This window comes from Oncorhynchus nerka, linkage group LG25 (genome assembly GCF_034236695.1).
Source record: "Oncorhynchus nerka isolate Pitt River linkage group LG25, Oner_Uvic_2.0, whole genome shotgun sequence".
Classification (NCBI taxonomy): Eukaryota; Metazoa; Chordata; class Actinopteri; order Salmoniformes; family Salmonidae; genus Oncorhynchus; species Oncorhynchus nerka.
The window spans coordinates 56,388,089-56,407,335 of NC_088420.1; the positions used below are offsets into that span (position 1 = coordinate 56,388,089).

Here is a 19,247-nt window from a genome sequence, read left to right on the forward strand (position 1 = left end):
TAAATGTGATACTTCAGTCTTTATTTTTAAAACATTTGCTAAAATGTCTAATAACCTGTTTTTGCTCCGTCATTATGGGGTATTGTGTGGAGATTGATGAGGGGGAAAAAACAATTTAATTGTCAAGGGTCTGAATACTTTCCGAATGCACTATAACTTGTTAAAACCGCTTCAATCGGTGTAGATGAAGGGGAGGAGACAGGTTAAAGAAGTATTTTTAAGCCTTGAGACAATTGAGACAGATTATGTATGTTTGCCATTCATAGAGTGAAGGGGCAAGACAACATATTTAAGTGCCTTTGAATAGGTTATGGTAATAGATGCCAGGCGCATTGGTTTGTTACAAGAACTGTAACACTTCTGGGTTTGTATCACAGTTTCCCGTGAGTGTCAAGAATGTCCACCACCCAAAGGACATCCAGCCAACTTGACACAACTCTAGGAAGCATTGGAGTCAACATGGGCCGCATTCCGCTTCGCTCCACAGGTAGTATCACATTTTCATTTCATGTCATTACAGTACAACGGTTTGATTTGTTTGATCGTAGCTAGCTACATAGCTAGCTACATAGCCGTCTTTGTATCAAAGATAATTGTGTAGTCTAGAGCGATTTTCTAGGTTAGCTAGCCAGCTATTGTCGTTCTTTTAACGCAACGTAACGTAATCAACACTGCTAGCTAGCCAGCTAGCCCCCGAATAGCAGCACTGTAGCCACTGCCAGCTAGCCTACAAAGTCAACAACGCAGCCACTGCCAGCTAGCCTACTTCAGCAGTACTGTATCATTTGAATCATTTTAGTCAATAAGATTCTTGCTACTTAAGCTTAACTTTCTGAACATTCGAGACGTGTAGTCCACTTGTCATTCCAATCTCCTTTGCATTAGCGTAGCCTCTTCTGTAGCCTGTCAACTATGTGTCTGTCTATCCCTGTTCTCTCCTCTCTGCACAGACCATACAAACGCTCCACACCGCGTGGCTGCGGCCACCTAATCTGGTGGTCCCAGCGCGCACGACCACGTGGAGTTCAGGTCTCCGGTAGCCTCTGGAACTGCCGATCTGCGGCCAACAAGGCAGAGTTCATCTCAGCCTATGCCTCCCTCCAGTCCCTCGACTTCTTGGCACTGACGGAAACATGGATCACCACAGATAACACTGCTACTCCTACTGCTCTCTCTTCGTCCGCCCACGTGTTCTCGCACACCCGAGAGCTTCTGGTCAGCGGGGTGGTGGCACCGGGATCCTCATCTCTCCCAAGTGGTCATTCTCTCTTTCTCCCTTACCCATCTGTCTATCGCCTCCTTTGAATTCCATGCTGTCACAGTTACCAGCCCTTTCAAGCTTAACATCCTTATCATTTATCGCCCTCCAGGTTCCCTCGGAGAGTTCATCAATGAGCTTGATGCCTTGATAAGCTCCTTTCCTGAGGACGGCTCACCTCTCACAGTTCTGGGCGACTTTAACCTCCCCACGTCTACCTTTGACTCATTCCTCTCTGCCTCCTTCTTTCCACTCCTCTCCTCTTTTGACCTCACCCTCTCACCTTCCCCCTACTCACAAGGCAGGCAATACGCTCGACCTCATCTTTACTAGATGCTGTTCTTCCACTAACCTCATTGCAACTCCCCTCCAAGTCTCCGACCACTACCTTGTATCCTTTTCCCTCTCGCTCTCATCCAACACTTCCCACACTGCCCCTACTCGGATGGTATCGCGCCGTCCCAACCTTCGCTCTCTCTCCCCCGCTACTCTCTCCTCTTCCATCCTATCATCTCTTCCCTCTGCTCAAACCTTCTCCAACCTATCTCCTGATTCTGCCTCCTCAACCCTCCTCTCCTCCCTTTCTGCATCCTTTGACTCTCTATGTCCCCTATCCTCCAGGCCGGCTCGGTCCTCCCCTCCCGCTCCGTGGCTCGACGACTCATTGCGAGCTCACAGATCAGGGCTCCGGGCAGCCGAGCGGAAGTGAGGAAAACTCGCCTCCCTGCGGACCTGGCATCCTTTCACTCCCTCCTCTCTACATTTTCCTCTTCTGTCTCTGCTGCTAAAGCCACTTTCTACCACTCTAAATTCCAAGCATCTGCCTCTAACCCTAGGAAGCTCTTTGCCACCTTCTCCTCCCTCCTGAATCCTCCTCCCCCTCCTCCTCCCTCTCTGCAGATGACTTCGTCAACCATTTTGAAAAGAAGGTCGACGACATCAGATCCTCGTTTGCTAAGTCAAACGACACCGCTGGTTCTGCTCACACTGCCCTACCCTGTGCTCTGACCTCTTTCTCCCCTCTCTCTCCAGATGAAATCTTGCGTCTTGTGACGGCCGGCCGCCCAACAACCTGCCCGCTTGACCCTATCCCCTCCTCTCTTCTCCAGACCATTTCCGGAGACCTTCTCCTTACCTCACCTCGCTCATCAACTCATCCCTGACCGCTGGCTACGTCCCTTCCGTCTTCAAGAGAGCGAGAGTTGCACCCCTTCTGAAAAAACCTACACTCGATCCCTCCGATGTCAACAACTACAGACCAGTATCCCTTCTTTCTTTTCTCTCCAAAACTCTTGAACGTGCCGTCCTTGGCCAGCTCTCCCGCTATCTCTCTCAGAATGACCTTCTTGATCCAAATCAGTCAGGTTTCAAGACTAGTCATTCAACTGAGACTGCTCTTCTCTGTATCACGGAGGCGCTCCGCACTGCTAAAGCTAACTCTCTCTCCTCTGCTCTCATCCTTCTAGACCTATCGGCTGCCTTCGATACTGTGAACCATCAGATCCTCCTCTCCACCCTCTCCGAGTTGGGCATCTCCGGCGCGGCCCACGCTTGGATTGCGTCCTACCTGACAGGTCGCTCCTACCAGGTGGCGTGGCGAGAATCTGTCTCCTCATCACGTGCTCTCACCACTGGTGTCCCCCAGGGCTCTGTTCTAGGCCCTCTCCTATTCTCGCTATACACCAAGTCACTTGGCTCTGTCATAACCTCACATGGTCTCTCCTATCATTGCTATGCAGACGACACACAATTAATCTTCTCCTTTCCCCCTTCTGATGACCAGGTGGCGAATCGCATCTCTGCATGTCTGGCAGACATATCAGTGTGGATGACGGATCACCACCTCAAGCTGAACCTCGGCAAGACGGAGCTGCTCTTCCTCCCGGGGAAGGACTGCCCGTTCCATGATCTCGCCATCACGGTTGACAACTCCATTGTGTCCTCCTCCCAGAGCGCTAAGAACCTTGGCGTGATCCTGGACAACACCCTGTCGTTCTCAAATAACATCAAGGCGGTGGCCCGTTCCTGTAGGTTCATGCTCTACAACATCCGCAGAGTACGACCCTGCCTCACACAGGAAGCGGCGCAGGTCCTAATCCAGGCACTTGTCATCTCCCGTCTGGATTACTGCAACTTGCTGTTGGCTGGGCTCCCTGCCTGTGCCATTAAACCCCTACAACTCATCCAGAACGCCGCAGCCCGTCTGGTGTTCAACCTTCCCAAGTTCTCTCACGTCACCCCGCTCCTCCGCTCTCTCCACTGGCTTCCAGTTGAAGCTCGCATCCGCTACAAGACCATGGTGCTTGCCTACGGAGCTGTGAGGGGAACGGCACCTCAGTACCTCCAGGCTCTGATCAGGCCCTACACCCAAACAAGGGCACTGCGTTCATCCACCTCTGGCCTGCTCGCCTCCCTACCACTGAGGAAGTACAGTTCCCGCTTAGCCCAGTCAAAACTGTTCGCTGCTCTGGCCCCCCAATGGTGGAACAAACTCCCTCACGACGCCAGGACAGCGGAGTCAATCACCACCTTCCGGAGACACCTGAAACCCCACCTCTTTAAGGAATACCTAGGATAGGATAAAGTAATCCTTCTCACCCCCCCTTAAAAGATTTAGATGCACTATTGTAAAGTGGCTGTTCCACTGGATGTCATAAGGTGAATGCACCAATCTGTCAGTCGCTCTGGATAAGAGCGTCTGCTAAATGACTTAAATGTAAATGTAAATGGGCCAGAATCCCTGTGGAACGCTTTCGACACCTTGCAGAGTCCATGCTCCTACGAATTGAGGCTGATCTGAGGGCAAAAGGGTGGGGGGTACAACTCAATTAGGAAGGTAATCAGGGGCAGAAGAAGGGCTATATTATTGATCAGTAAAATAGCTGAGTGGAGAGGATTCAGGATGTACAGAAAGTATTCACAACCCTTGACTTTTTCCACATTTGGAGATGGAGATGTTTTGTCACTGGCCTACACACAATTCCCCATAATGTCAAAGTGGAATTATTCTTTTTTTTCTCTACATTTTTACAAATGAATAAAAAAAATGAAAAGCTGAAAATTCTTGCGACAATACGTATTCAACCCCTTTGTTATGGCAAGCTTAAATAAGTTCAGGAATAAAAATATGCTTACCAGTCACATAATAAGTAGCATAGACATACTCTGTGTGCAATAAGTGTTTTACTTGATTTATTAACGACTACCTCATCTCTGTACCCCACACATACAATTATCTGTAAGGTCCCTCAGTCGAGCAGTGCAAAACCTGGTTCAGTTTGCTTTCCACCAGACACTGGGAGATGAATTCACATTTCAGCAGGACAATAACCTAAAACACAAGGCCAAATTCACACTGGAGTTGCTCAGTGGCCGTCAGAGTTACAGTTTTTACTTAAATCTACTTGAAAATCTATGGCAAGACCTGAAAATGGTTGTCTAGCAGTGATCAACAACCAATTTGACACAGCCTGAAGAATTTTGAAAACAATAATGGACAAATATTGCGCAATCCAGGTGTGGAAAGCTCTTAGAGACTTACCCAGAAAGACTAACAGCTGTAGAAAGTTTTTTTTCAATAAATTAGAAAAAAATTCTAAAAACATGTTTACACTTTGTCATTATGGGGTATTGTGTGTAGATGGGTGAGAAAAAAATATTTAACCTATTTTGAATTCAGGCTTTAACACAATAAAATGTAGAATAAGTCCAAATACTTTCTGAAGGCACTGTGGGTATTTGTGGTTGCTGAGCTCTTGTCCTGTCTAATGGCTTGTCTCTTTAGATGCCTGTTTAGAATGGATAGAGTTAACCATCTCTCAGGCAGATTGCGTCTCAAACGGCATCCTATTCCCTATATAGTGCATTCATTTTGGTAAAAAGTAGTGCACTGTGTATGGAATATGGCACCATTCGGGCCACACAAGTCTGTCTGACTCTTCCTGTTCTCTGTCCAAATGTAACTGCCTGGAAACAAATGCTGATGGTTTTCACATGAATCCAAAACTCCGGAAGTGTATTACAGGGATGGGGAAGTGGGATTTTGCAGGATTATATGAACTAGGCTACAAACTGGAGGGAGGCCATACATGTCACTCAGTCCTTTAAATACAGGCTGCTGCTGGGTGAAGTAGGATAAAACCTCAAGTATTCTACTATGAATTATAATGCCTGTTCCCACCCCTGCTCATTATAGAAAAGTGGGTACAGGGATGAGGGAAAAAAATAGAGCAGACGAGAACGGGTGAGGAAAATAAACAGAGAGCACGAGAGAGGGTCCTCACCCTTACAAAATAATAATTACACGGAATCAGAGCCCAATTGACCCCCAATGCTCTCTGGTGAGCCAACCTGGTCCTGGTCTTACCTGATGGAGGTCGTGTCCCATGGCAGCGGAGGAGGCTCTGACTGCCTGCCACATGTTGTGTTCATAGCCCCCGAGGTAGTGGGAGTGCACCCCTGGCTCGGTTGGCTGGAGGTTATATTTGTCATGTTATGTCTTGTCCCTGTGCTTTCCCTTCTCTTCGTTTCCCCCTGCTGGTCGTATTGGTTACTCTCTCTCTCTCTATCGTTCCGTTCCTGCTCCCAGCTGTTCCTCATTCTCCTAACGACCTCGTTTACTCTCTCACACCTGTCCCCTCTTTTGCCCTCTGATTAAGTCTCTATTTCTCTCTCTGTTTCTGCTTCTGTCCTTGTCGGATTCTTGTTTGCTTTACCCTTGTCCCGTCCTGTCGTAATCTGCCTCTTCATCAGATGCTGCGTGTGAGCAGGTGTCTCTGTCCTCTACGGCCCGTGCCTACCCAGAGGGACCTGCAGTCTGTTGCCGCTAGCCCTGCAATTCTCCTCTACTACTAGAAGGAGGACTCTCCTGCAAAGATAGAGGATTTATGTTTTCCCTGTTTGGACATCTCCTGTAAAGATTGAGGATTTATGTTTTCCCTGTTTGGACATTAAAAGACTCTGTTTCTGTTGAATCGCTGTTGGGTCCTCACTCATCTGCATAACAGAAGAATCCGACCAAGAATGGACCCAGCGACTTCGGATCCTCTCTACTCAGCCGTCGAGATCCAGGGAGCGATGCTAGGCAGACACGAGCAGGAATTGTCTGCTGCTCGACATGCCGTTGAGACCCTGGCCGCCCAAGTCTCCGACCTCTCAAAACATATTCACAATCTCCGCCTCGATCCACCGGCTACTTCCAGGGCTTCCGAGTCTCCGGGCCCAGAATTAATAACCCACCGTGTTACTCTGGGAGCCCACTGAATGCCGCTCGTTCCTCACCCAGTGTGATATTGTGTTCTCTCTCCAGCCCAACACGTACTCCAGGGGTACAGCTCGTATCGCCTACGTCATATCTCTCCTTACTGGACGGGCTCGTGAGTGGGGCACGGCAATCTGGGAGGCAAGGGCTGAGTGTACTAACCAGTATCAGAACTTTAAGGAGGAGATGATACGGGTTTTTGATCGTTCAGTTTTTGGGAAAGAAGCTTCCAGGGCCCTGTCTTCCCTATGTCAAGGGAATCGATCCATAACGGACTACTCTATAGAGTTTCGCACTCTTGCTGCCTCCAGTGACTGGAACGAGCCGGCGTTGCTCGCTCGTTTTCTGGAGGGTCTCTGCGCGGAGGTAAAGGATGAGATTCTCTCCCGGGAGGTTCCTTCCAGCGTGGATTCTTTGATTGAACTCGCTATTCGTATAGAACGACGGGTAGATCTTCGTCACCGAGCTCGTGGAAGAGAGCTCGCGTTATCCGTTTCCCCCCTCTCCGCATCACTACCATCTTCCTCCAGTGGCTCAGGTGCTGAGCCCATGCAGCTGGGGGGTATTCGCATCTCGACTAAGGAGAGGGAACGGAGAATCACCAACCGCCTCTGTCTCTATTGCGGTTCCGCTGGTCATTTTGTCATTTCATGTCCAGTAAAAGCCAGAGCTCATCAGTAAGCGGAGGGCTACTGGTGAGCGCTACTACTCAGGTCTCTCCTTCAAGATCCTGTACTACCTTGTCGGTCCATCTACGCTGGACCGGTTCGGCAGCTTCCTGCAGTGCCTTGATAGACTCTGGGGCGGAGGGCTGTTTTATGGACGAAGCCTGGGCTCGGGAACATGACATTCCTCTCAGACAGTTAGGGGAGCCCACGGCCATGTTCGCCTTGGATGGTAGTCCTCTCCCCAGTATTCAGCGTGAAACGCTACCTTTAACCCTCACTGTCTCTGGTAATCATAGCGAAACCATTTCTTTTTTGATTTTTCGTTCACCTTTTACACCTGTTGTTTTGGGTCATCCCTGGCTAGTGTGTCATAATCCTTCTATTAATTGGTCAAGTAATTCTATCCTCTCCTGGAACGTCTCTTGTCATGTGAAATGTTTAATGTCTGCTATCCCTCCTGTTTCTTCTGCCCCCTCTTCACAGGAGGAGCCTGGTGATTTGACAGGGGTGCCGGAGGAATATCATGATCTGCGCACGGTCTTCAGTCGGTCCAGGGCCACCTCCCTTCCTCCTCACCGGTCGTATGATTGTAGTATAGATCTCCTTCCGGGTACCACTCCCCCCCGGGGTAGACTATACTCTCTGTCGGCTCCCGAACGTAAGGCTCTCGAAGATTATTTGTCTGTAGCTCTCGACGCCGGTACCGTAGTCCCTTCCTCCTCTCCCGCCGGAGCGGGGTTTTTTTTTTGTTAAGAAAAAGGACGGGACCCTGCGCCCCTGCGTGGATTATCGAGGGCTGAATGACATAACGGTTAAGAATCGTTATCCGCTTCCCCTTATGTCTTCAGCCTTCGAGATCCTGCAGGGAGCCAGGTTTTTCACTAAGTTGGACCTTCGTAACGCTTACCATCTCGTGCGCATCAGGGAGGGGACGAGTGGAAAACGGCGTTTAACACTCCGTTAGGGCATTTTGAATACCGGGTTCTGCCGTTCGGTCTCGCTAACGCTCCAGCTGTCTTTCAGGCATTAGTGAATGATGTACTGAGAGACATGCTGAACATCTTTGTTTTCGTTTACCTTGACGATATCCTGATTTTTTTCACCGTCACTCCAGATTCATGTTCAGCACGTTCGACGTGTCCTCCAGCGCCTTTTAGAGAATTGTCTTTATGTGAAGGCTGAGAAGTGCGCTTTTCATGTCTCCTCCGTCACATTTCTCGTTTCTGTTATTTCCGCTGAAGGCATTCAGATGGATTCCGCTAAGGTCCAAGCTGTCAGTGATTGGCCCGTCCCTAAGTCACGTGTCGAGCTGCAGCGCTTTCTCGGTTTCGCGAATTTCTATCGTCGTTTCATTCGTAATTTCGGTCAGGTGGCAGCTCCTCTCACAGCCCTTACTTCTGTCAAGACGTGCTTTAAGTGGTCCGTTTCCGCCCAGGAGCTTTTGATCTCCTCAAGAAGCGTTTTACATCCGCTCCTATCCTTGTTACACCTGACGTCTCTAGACAGTTCATTGTCGAGGTTGACGCGTCAGAGGTGGGCGTGGGAGCCATTCTGTCCCAGCGCTCCCATTCTGACGATAAGGTCCATCCTTGCGCGTATTTTTCTCATCGCCTGTCGCCGTCGGAACGTAACTATGATGTGGGAAACCGCAAACTGCTCGCCATCCGCTTAGCCCTAGGCGAATGGCGACAGTGGTTGGAGGGCGACCGTTCCTTTTGTCGTTTGGACTGACCATAAGAACCTTGAGTACATCCGTTCTGCCAAACGACTTAATGCGCGTCAGGCTCGTTGGGCGCTGTTTTTCGCTCGTTTCGAGTTCGTTATTTCTTATCGTCCGGGCTCAAAGAACACCAAGCCTGATGCTTTGTCCCATCTCTTCAGTTCTTCAGTAGCCTCCACCGACCCCGAGGGATTCTCCCTGAGGGCGTGTTGTCGGGTTGACTGTCTGGGAATTGAGAGGCAGGTAAAGCAAGCACTCACTCACACTCCGTCGCCGCGCTTGTCCTAGGAACCTTCTTTTCGTTCCTGTTCCTACTCGTCTGGCCGTTCTTCAGTGGGCTCACTCTGCCAAGTTAGCCGGCCATCCCGGCGTTCGGGGTACGCTTGCTTCTATTCGCCAGCGTTTCTGGTGGCCCACTCAGGAGCGTGACACGCGTCGTTTCGTGGCTGCTTGTTCGGACTGCGCGCAGACTAAGTCCGGTAACTCTCCTCCTGCCGGCCGTCTCAGACCGCTTTCCATTCCCTCTCGACCGTGGTCTCACATCGCCTTAGACTTTATTACCGGTCTTCCTTCGTCAGCGGGGAAGACTGTTATTCTAACGGTTGTCGATAGGTTCTCTAAGGCGGCTCATTTTATTCCCCTCGCTAAGCTCCCTTCTGCTAAAGAGACGGCACAAATCATCATTGAGAATGTTTTCAGAATTCATGGCCTTCCGTCAGACGCCGTTTCGGACAGGGGTCCGCAATTCACGTCTCAATTTTGAAGGGAGTTTTGCCGTTTGATTGGGGCTTCCGTCAGTCTCTCTTCCGGTTTTCACCCCCAGTCTAACGGTCAAGCAGAACGGGCCAATCAGACGATTGGTCGCATCTTACGCAGTCTTTCTTTTCGAAACCCTGCGTCTTGGGCAGAACAGCTCCCTGGGCAGAATACGCTCACAACTCGCTTCCTTCGTCTGCGACCGGGCTATCTCCTTTTCAGAGTAGCCTCGGGTACCAGCCTCCTCTGTTCTCGTCCCAGCTCGCCGAGTCCAGCGTCCCCTCCGCTCAGGCTTTTGTCCAACGTTGTGAGCGCACCTGGAAGAGGGTCAGGTCTGCACTTTGCCGTTATAGGGCGCAGACTGTGAGAGCCGCTAATAAGCGTAGGACTAAGAGTCCTAGGTATTGTCGCGGTCAGAGAGTATGGCTCTCCACTCGTAACCTTCCCCTTATGACAGCTTCTCGCAAGTTGACCCCGCGGTTCATTGGTCCGTTCCGTATTTCTCAGGTCGTTAATCCTGTCACAGTGCGACTTCTTCTTCCGCGACATCTTCGTCGCGTCCACCCGGTCTTCCATGTCTCCTGTGTCAAGCCTTTTCTTCGCGCCCCGTTCGTCCCCCGTCCTTGTCGAGGCGCACCTATCTACAGGGTCCGGAAGATTATGGACATGCGTCCTCGGGGCCGTGGTCATCAGTACCTAGTGGATTGGGAGGGTTACGGTCCTGAGGAAAGGAGTTGGGTTCCATCTCGGGACGTGCTGGACCGTTCGCTGATCGATGATTTCCTCCGTTGCCGCCAGGTTTCCTCCTCGAGTGCGCCAGGAGGCGCTCTGTGAGTGGGGGGGTACTGTCATGTTATGTCTTGTCCCTGTGCTTTCCCTTCTCTTCGTTTCCCCCTGCTGGTCGTATTGGTTACTCTCTCTCTCTATCGTTCCGTTCCTGCTCCCAGCTGTTCCTCATTCTCCTAACGACCTCGTTTACTCTCTCACACCTGTCCCCTCTTTTGCCCTCTGATTAAGTCTCTATTTCTCTCTCTGTTTCTGCTTCTGTCCTTGTCGGATTCTTGTTTGCTTTGCCCTTGTCCCGTCCTGTCGTAATCTGCCTCTTCATCAGATGCTGCGTGTGAGCAGGTGTCTCTGTCCTCTACGGCCCGCGCCTACCCAGAGGGACCTGCAGTCTGTTGCCGCTAGCCCTGCAATTCTCCTCTACTACTAGAAGGAGGACTCTCCTGCAAAGATAGAGGATTTATGTTTTCCCTGTTTGGACATCTCCTGTAAAGATTGAGGATTTATGTTTTCCCTGTTTGGACATTAAAAGACTCTGTTTCTGTTGAATCGCTGTTGGGTCCTCACTCATCTGCATAACAATATTCCCTGAACACAAAGGCCTTCAGAGGAGTGCTCAATGATGCTACCTGGAGGTAGGAGTAGGGTATGACATGACATTTGTTGTTTTTCCATTTGGCCCCATAAGCTGCTGGCGATGTTGGTTATGTAAATGTACATAGCCATGTATTGAATAAGAGTGATATTAATAGAATGTGTTGCTATAGCCAATTCATCCACATAGCAGATATAGGAGGGGCAGCACATATACATGATCCCCTTGTGGGGATCTACAAATCGCTCAAAGTCCTCACAAGGATAGTAAAACAAGGAAAATTCTCCCTCGTGGGGACATTTCCCATGTCCCTATGAGGACAAAGGCTATTTTAAGCTTAGGGGTTAGGTTCAGGGTTAGGGTTACAATTAGGGTAAGGGGAACAGGTTAGTGGTTAGGTTTAGGGTTAGGAGCGCTGGAAGATTTAGGTATAGGGCATCTTTAGGTATAGGTGACGTGTGTGATCGGTTTTCTATCGCTCATTTGCACGTCACGTCAATGATATCATGTGACTGTGGGTCAATTAACCTTGTTGGAGTGGCCGCCCCGATTCTAGTTTGTGAGCTAGGCAGGCTACTGCCTGGGAAGGTCTTCCACTCAGAAGTACAAGATGGGGAGGGGGGCGGGGTTAGGTCTCTTGACTGGAAGCCTGAGGTAGGGGGAGCGGTGGAATCTATCAAATGGTGCACCTCTAACTTTGTACGTTATTAATGCAATTATCTCAAGGCCTGTTAATCAGTCACACTACGAAATGCTACCAAATAAACCACAATTCATTCACGATACTGTGAATATATAGTTTCACGGACATATTGTTGCATTTTTGCTGGTTTGTGCAAAAAAAAAACTGTCTATACACCACCAAGGTGAATTGGTTTAGTCTTGACTCTTGGTTGAAAGCAGAGGGAGCACCTCCCTATCCACACCGACGGGACAGTAGTGGAGAGGGTAGAAAGGGTTAAGTTTCTCGGCGTACACATCATGGACAAACTGAAATGGTCCACCCACACAGACAGAGTGGTGAAGAAGGCGCAGCAGCGCCTCTTCAACCTCAGGAGGCTGAAGAAATTTGGCTTGTTTTACAGATGCACAATCGAGAGCATCCTGTCGGGCTGTATCACCGCCTGGTAGGGCAACTGCTCCGCCCATAACCGCAAGGCTCTCCAGAGGGTAGTGAGGTCTGCACAACGCATCACTGGTGGCAAACTACCCGCCCTCCAGGACACCTACACCACCCGATATCACAGGAAGGCCAAAAAGATCATCAAGGACAACAACCAGCTTCTATCTCAAGGCCTGTTAAACAGCCATCACTAACATTGAGTGGCTGCTGCCAACATACTGACTCAACTCCAGCCACTTTAATAATGGAAAATGTATGTAATAAATGTATCACTAGCCACTTTAAACAATGCCACTTCATATCATGTTTACATACCCTACATTACTCATCTCATATGTATATACTGTACTCTATACCATCTACTGCATCTTGCCATCTTGATGTAATGTATCACTAGCCACTTTAAACAATGCCACTTCATATCATGTTTACATACCCTACATTACTCATCTCATATGTATATACTGTACTCTATACCATCTACTGCATCTTGCCATCTTGATGTAATGTATCACTAGCCACTTTAAACAATGCCACTTCATATCATGTTTACATACCCTACATTACTCATCTCATATGTATATACTGTACTCTATACCATCTACTGCATCTTGCCATCTTGATGTAATGTATCACTAGCCACTTTAAACAATGCCACTTCATATCATGTTTACATACCCTACATTACTCATCTCATATGTAAATACTGTACTCTATACCATCCACTGCATCTTGCCTATGCCGTTCTGTACCATCACTCATTCATATATTTTTTAATGTACATATTCTTATTCATTCCTTTACACTTATGTGTATAAGGTAGTTGTTGTGAAATTGTTAGGTTAGATTACACGTTGGATATTACTGCATTGTCGGAACTAGAAGCACAAGCATTTCGCTGCACTCGCATTAACATCTGCTAACTGTGTGTATGTGACAAGTAACATTTGATTTGACAGTGTTGGTGGATGGGTAATGTACTGATGCTCGAGTGCCAGCCAGCCAGCCACCGGCCAGAAGCTTTCTGAGTGACCTCATTATTAAAGGGGCAATGCAGTTAAATACGTGATTTATCTGTTTTCAGATATTTCCACACTATGAGGTGGAATAACGGTCTGAAATTGTACAATTATGACAATGCCCTTTTCGTGGAAAACCTGTTCAGGTGAACCACATCATGATGTCACAATGTGATCTGATTATAATAGACCATTAGCCATTTAGAGTTGTGTATGTAAATATTTTCACATTTGTTTCATATTGCTCACACGATCAGACTGAGCATTTCAAAGGCCAAAGGAAGTTCAGGGTGATACATTATTAAACATACAGGTTGAAGTTATTTTCATTAAATAAACATCAAATATATTGATACATACAGTGATGATTGAAAAAGAAAATTCTAAAACTGCATGGGGCCTTTAAAGGCCCAGTCCAGTCAAAAATGTGATTTTTCTATGTTTTATATATATATATTTCCACACTATGAGTTTGGAATAATACTGTTCAATTTTGAAAATTAAGATAACGTGAAAATGAACGACACTGTGCCGGTATCCCCTGTATATAGCCTCGCTATTGTTATTTTACTGCTGCTCTTTATTTATTTGTAACTTTTATTTATTTTTAAGGTACTTTTTCTTAAAACTGCATTGTTGGTTAAGGGCTTGTGAGTAAACATTTCACTGTAAGGTGAATGTAAGGTCTATGTTGTATTCGGCACATGTGACAAGTACAATTTCATTTGATTTGATTGACAATGCCCTTTATGCGTAAGAGCTGTTTGAAAAGACTGCTTGAAATTTCAGGCTGTTTTGGTAGGATGGAGTTTAGGCCTTCCGTGGTATCACCATGTGGAAAATTTGTTAAACCAAGGGTGTTTTCACATATAATCTTCTTTAAAAGAACCGATCTCAGGATCTCTAAAGTGAACACTGGGGTAAAAATAAATAAAAAAAGTGAAATAACTCAGTTCCTGTACCTTTGTATTCTCAATGCACCCTTCCCTTGAATGAGGACTCAACTCTTTTGTCAGTTCACTTGAACTATTCTGTGATCCGAGTCCTCTTTGAATTCACATTGATATGTTTAGAAAGGAAACAATATATTTTTTCTCTCAATGCATTCTGGGTTTTTACAATGTGCTGGACAAGCCATTCCATCAGAATGTGTTATCAGACAGCTTGATACACCTACTTATATTTTGGGAGGCAATAGATTGCATTTAGTTCAAATATAAGACAATAATTGTAATCCGAGGATACTGTTAACATGCAAAAAAGATTGGTAACTAAATAGCAGAAGAATAACTGCAGATTACATAATGTTGTACTTAAAAAATTGTACACTCAATGTAGGCTACTGCAGCCTTTAAGAGCTAAAATAGATTTGGTTGTGATTCTCACCAAATATGTTGTCTTTTCACACTATTCAAACCCCACAATCGACTAAACAGCTTGAGAAGCTCTCTTAGCCTACAGATCACATATTGAAAACAAATCATTTGAACTAAAAATCACACATATTCTGGAATTTCTAAGCATCCTTGACAATCGTTAATCAACATTCAAAAACGGCACACGTTTTTTTGCTTGAACCTGTACATCATCATCTTCTCTCTCTTTTGGCACCAATGTGAGGGCTTATGCCAGGGGAAACAACGTTTGCAGTAATCTAGGTGTGGGGCGGGAATAATGACAAGGGAACCTGGGGAGCTTCATGTCCACATTGTCCTATTAAAGGGAACCCAAACTCAGACCCCCTCTCGAGATGGCTCTCAGTTCAGTTAGTTTCGGGGGCTCTTTTGAGAGGTTTGAGTTCCTGCACTGAGTTCACAAACATTTTGCTGAAAGGGACTACGTGTAAAAACACTAAGAAAGGGAGTTCCAAATCTCTCTGCCAATAAAAGCACATGTTCAGTGTTCCCCTCTCTGCTCAGACCAATCCCAGGCAGTCCTAGCAAAATTGTTGCTTGAGAAATTGCCCTTCGCTAAAAATCTATTTTTGTTTATTTTTGACCATAATTGAAAACAATCACAGTATGGTACTCAATTGTTACCCAGAAATGATTTGATATTGAAATAAAAATGACTACTAGGACCTTTAAGAGATCGTGAGGGCCTTCCTTCCTCACTGTCCACCTTGCCATCCATGAGAGGGTGTGTGTGTGTGTGTGTGTGTGTGTGATCATCAGCGCCACACTCCAGAGAGTGTAATGAGTCATGCCATGTGACAAAGCTTAACTTTGGGCATTTGGAGTTTCTTGATGTTTCCACCATGAGAGCCCATTTTCTCTCTGTGGGAGAGAAGGAAAAAGGAGTTTTGTTACTAGAAGGCTATGTCTGAAAATGTTACTTAGTCTTCAAATCCTTGCTTCCTCTGTCCTCGTTTCATCCATACCCGAGGAAGGGACCTTTGATAATCTCCTCCAATACACTTAGAGACAAAATGAGCGTGCTGTGCTGTTCTGAATCTATGAAGCTATTCTATTCCATACTCACTTGAGGATTTGCTCCAAGGTCTGCGAGTCGCAGAAGAAATGGCTCCAGCCCATCTTGATGGTGCCAACGATGACGTTCTGCTTGAAGGCGTCAGAACCCAGCTCCTGCAGAGCTCCTCACAATCATTTAGAGGGATCTGGAACACACCCAGCATGAAGCCCGGGATGGCACCTGAGCAGGAGGAGAAGGATATTCAGCCACACGTGGAGGACGAAGGAAGTATATTTAACAAATGCTTCTTTGTTAGGCTATTAGGACCAACAGATTTTTAGAGGAGAAACATACATAAACACACACCCTTGTAAATATACACTATAAGCACTACAGCCTCTCTTGACACTCCCTCCACAAGGAATCCAATATGCTATCTAATAATGGAACCACAATGTAAATCTCATTCTTCGAGTCCCCCGTGGACCAGCTTGGGTCAAATACTATTTGATATCATTGCAAATACTTGATCTGTAATTAATTGTGCTTGCCTGGCTTAATTGTCCAATAGAATAGTCCCAAAAATGGATAACCTTGCACATTTGTCACTCCAGGCAGGCTAGAGCAAATGCTCAAAATAAATTATGTGAAAGATTTCAAATAGTATTTGAAGTGAACACAGGTCTGAGGCTTAGAGAAGAGAGCGGCTGGATGGGAGACTAATTGCCGGCAGGATAATCCGTTATGGGCATCATTACTCAGGGATGATCCATCCACAGCCATTGACTGGGATTAAAATGGTCACTAATGAATCAACCACAGTGAGAGGCACAGGCAGATCACTGCTAGCTTCCTCCAGCACCAGCATCACCTGACCACATGGAATATACAGTGCATTGAGAATGTATTCACAACCCTTAACTTTTTTCACATTTTGTTGTTGTCACGATCGTTGAGAGATGGATTGGACCAAGGTGCAGCGTGGTAAGCGTACATTTGACTTTTATTTAAATGACACCGAAAAAACATCAAAATACAAAAACGAACGTAAAGCTACATGCAGTGCAGAAAGCAACTACGCACTAACAAGATCCCACAAAACTAAAGTTGGAAAAAAAGGCTGCCTAAGTATGATCCCCAATCAGAGACAACATTAGACAGCTGCCTCTGATTGGGAACCATACCCGGCCAACAAAGAAATAGAAAAACTAGAATGCCCACCCAAATCACACCCTGACCTAACCAAATAGAAAAATAAAAAGGCTCTAAGGTCAGGGCGTGACAGTACCCCCCACCCCCCAAAGGTGCGGACTCCGGCCGCAAAACCTGACTCCATGGGGGAGGGTCCTGGTGGGCATCTAGCCTCGGTGACGGCTCCGGATCGGGACCATGGAACCGGACCGCGGACCGCCGCCGGAAGCTCTGGACTGGGAACTGTCGCCGGAAGCTCTGGAGTGGGAACGGTCGCCGGAAGCTCTGGACTGGGAACTGTCGCCGGAAGCTTGATGCATGGGGCCGGTAGGTGGCCAGATGGCACCGGGCTGGTGACACGCACCTCAGGGCGAGTGCGGGGAGGAGGCACAGGACGTACTGAACTGAGGAGGCGCACTGGAGGCCTGATGCGTGGGACCGGTACAGGTTGCACCGGGCTGGTGACACGCACCTCAGGGCAAGTGCGGGGAGGTAGCACAGGACGTACTAGGCTGTGGAGGCGTACATCAGGGCGAGTGCGGGGAGCAGGCACAGGACGTACCGGACTGGGGAGGCGCACTGGAGGCCTGATGCGTGGGACCGGCACAGATTGCACCGGACTGGTAACACGCTCCTCCAAACGCTTACGTTGCCGCATACTCCTCGCCAACTCCATTCTCCGGTATCCCTCCTCGCACTGTTCTATTGAATCCCAGGCGGGCTCTGGCACTCTCCCTGGGTCGACCGACCACCTCTCTACCTCCTCCCAGGTTGTCTCTGGTTCACACCTTGGCACTGCCGACCACCCCTTGTGCCCCCCCCCAAAATGTGGGCTGTCCTTGTGGCCGCAAACCCCGGTGTCGTCCCTGTTGCTCCTTCGCTGCCCCCGCCTGCTTCCATGGCAGGCTTCTGTCTCCTGCCATGATTTGGTCCCACGTCCAGGACGTCTTCCACTCCTCCTGGGCACGCTGCTTGGTCCATGGGTGGTGGGATCTTCTGTCACGATCGTTTCGAGATGGATTGGACCAAGGTGCAGCGTGGTAGGTGTACATTTGACATTTATTTAAACGACACATGCAGTGCAGAAAGAAACTGCACACAAACAAGATCCCACAAAACTAAAGGTGGAAAAAAGGCTGCCTAAGTATGATCCCCAATCAGATACAACGATAGACAGCTGCCTCTGATTGGGAACCATACCCGGCCAACAAAGAAATAGAAAAACTAGAATACCCACCCAAATCACACCCTGACCTAACCAAATAGAGAAATAAAAAGGCTCTAAGGTCAGGGTGTGACAGTTGTGTTACAGCCTGAATTTAAGATGGATTACAATTAGATTTTTGGTCTCTGGCCAACACACAACATTTAGAAATGTTTACAAATTAATTACAAATGAAAAGCTGAGATGTCTTGAGTCAATAAGCATTCAACACTTTTGTTATGGCAAGCCTAAATAAGTTCAGGACTAAAAATGTGCATAACAAGTCACAGAAAAAGTTGTGACTCACTGTGACTCACTCTGTATGCAATAATAGTGTTTTACATGATTTATGAATGACTACCTCATCTCTGTACCTCACACAAGCAATTATTTGTAAGGTCCCTCAGTTGAGCAGTGAATTTCAAACACAGATTCAACCACAACGACCTGGGAGGTTTTCTAATGCCTCACAAAGGGCACCTATTGGTAGATAGTAGACATTGAATATCCCTTTCAGCAGGGTGAAGTTATTAATTACACCTTAGATGGTTTAGTAATTTTTTCCTGAATACAAAGTGTTATGTTTGGGGCAAATCCAATACAACACATTACGGAGTACCACTCTCTAGATTTTCAAGCATAGTTGTGGCTGCATACTTTGTATGGGTGTCCTTGTAATTGTTAAGGACAGGGAAGTTTTTCAGGACAAAAACATAAATAGAATTGAGCTAAGCACAGGCAAAAACCTGGTTCAGTCAGCTTTCCAACAGACACTGGGAGACAAATGCACCTTTCAGCAGGACAATAACCTAAAACACAAGGCAAATCTTAACTGGAGTGGCTTACCAAGATTACATTTTGGACTTATAGTTTAGACTTAAATTGTCTTGGAAATCTATGGCAAGACTTGAGAATGGCTGTCTAGCAATGATCAACAACCAACTTGACAGAACTTGAAGAATTTAAAAAAAAAAAGTGCAAATGTTGTACAATCCAGGTGTGCAAAGCTCATAAAGACCCAGAAAGAGTCACATCTGTAAATTGCTGCCAAAGGTGATTCTAACATGTATTAACTTGACTTATGTAAATGAGAGATTACTGTATTTAATGTTCAATACATTTGCAAAAATGTCTATGAACATATTCCCACTCTGTTATTATGGGTTATTGTGTGTAGATAGGCGAGACTATTTGTTTGTGTATCCATTTGGAACTCAGGCTGTAACACGACAAAATGTGAAATAAGTCAAGGGGTGTG

The 19,247-nt window shown here is 47.1% G+C and overlaps 1 pseudogene; it reads right to left on the bottom strand.

The window, feature by feature from the left end:
• LOC135564586 (calcium-independent phospholipase A2-gamma-like) overlaps positions 1-17,461 on the bottom strand; it is a 58,394-nt pseudogene extending 40,933 nt beyond the window's left edge.
• Positions 17,462-19,247: the final 1,786 nt, after the last annotated feature.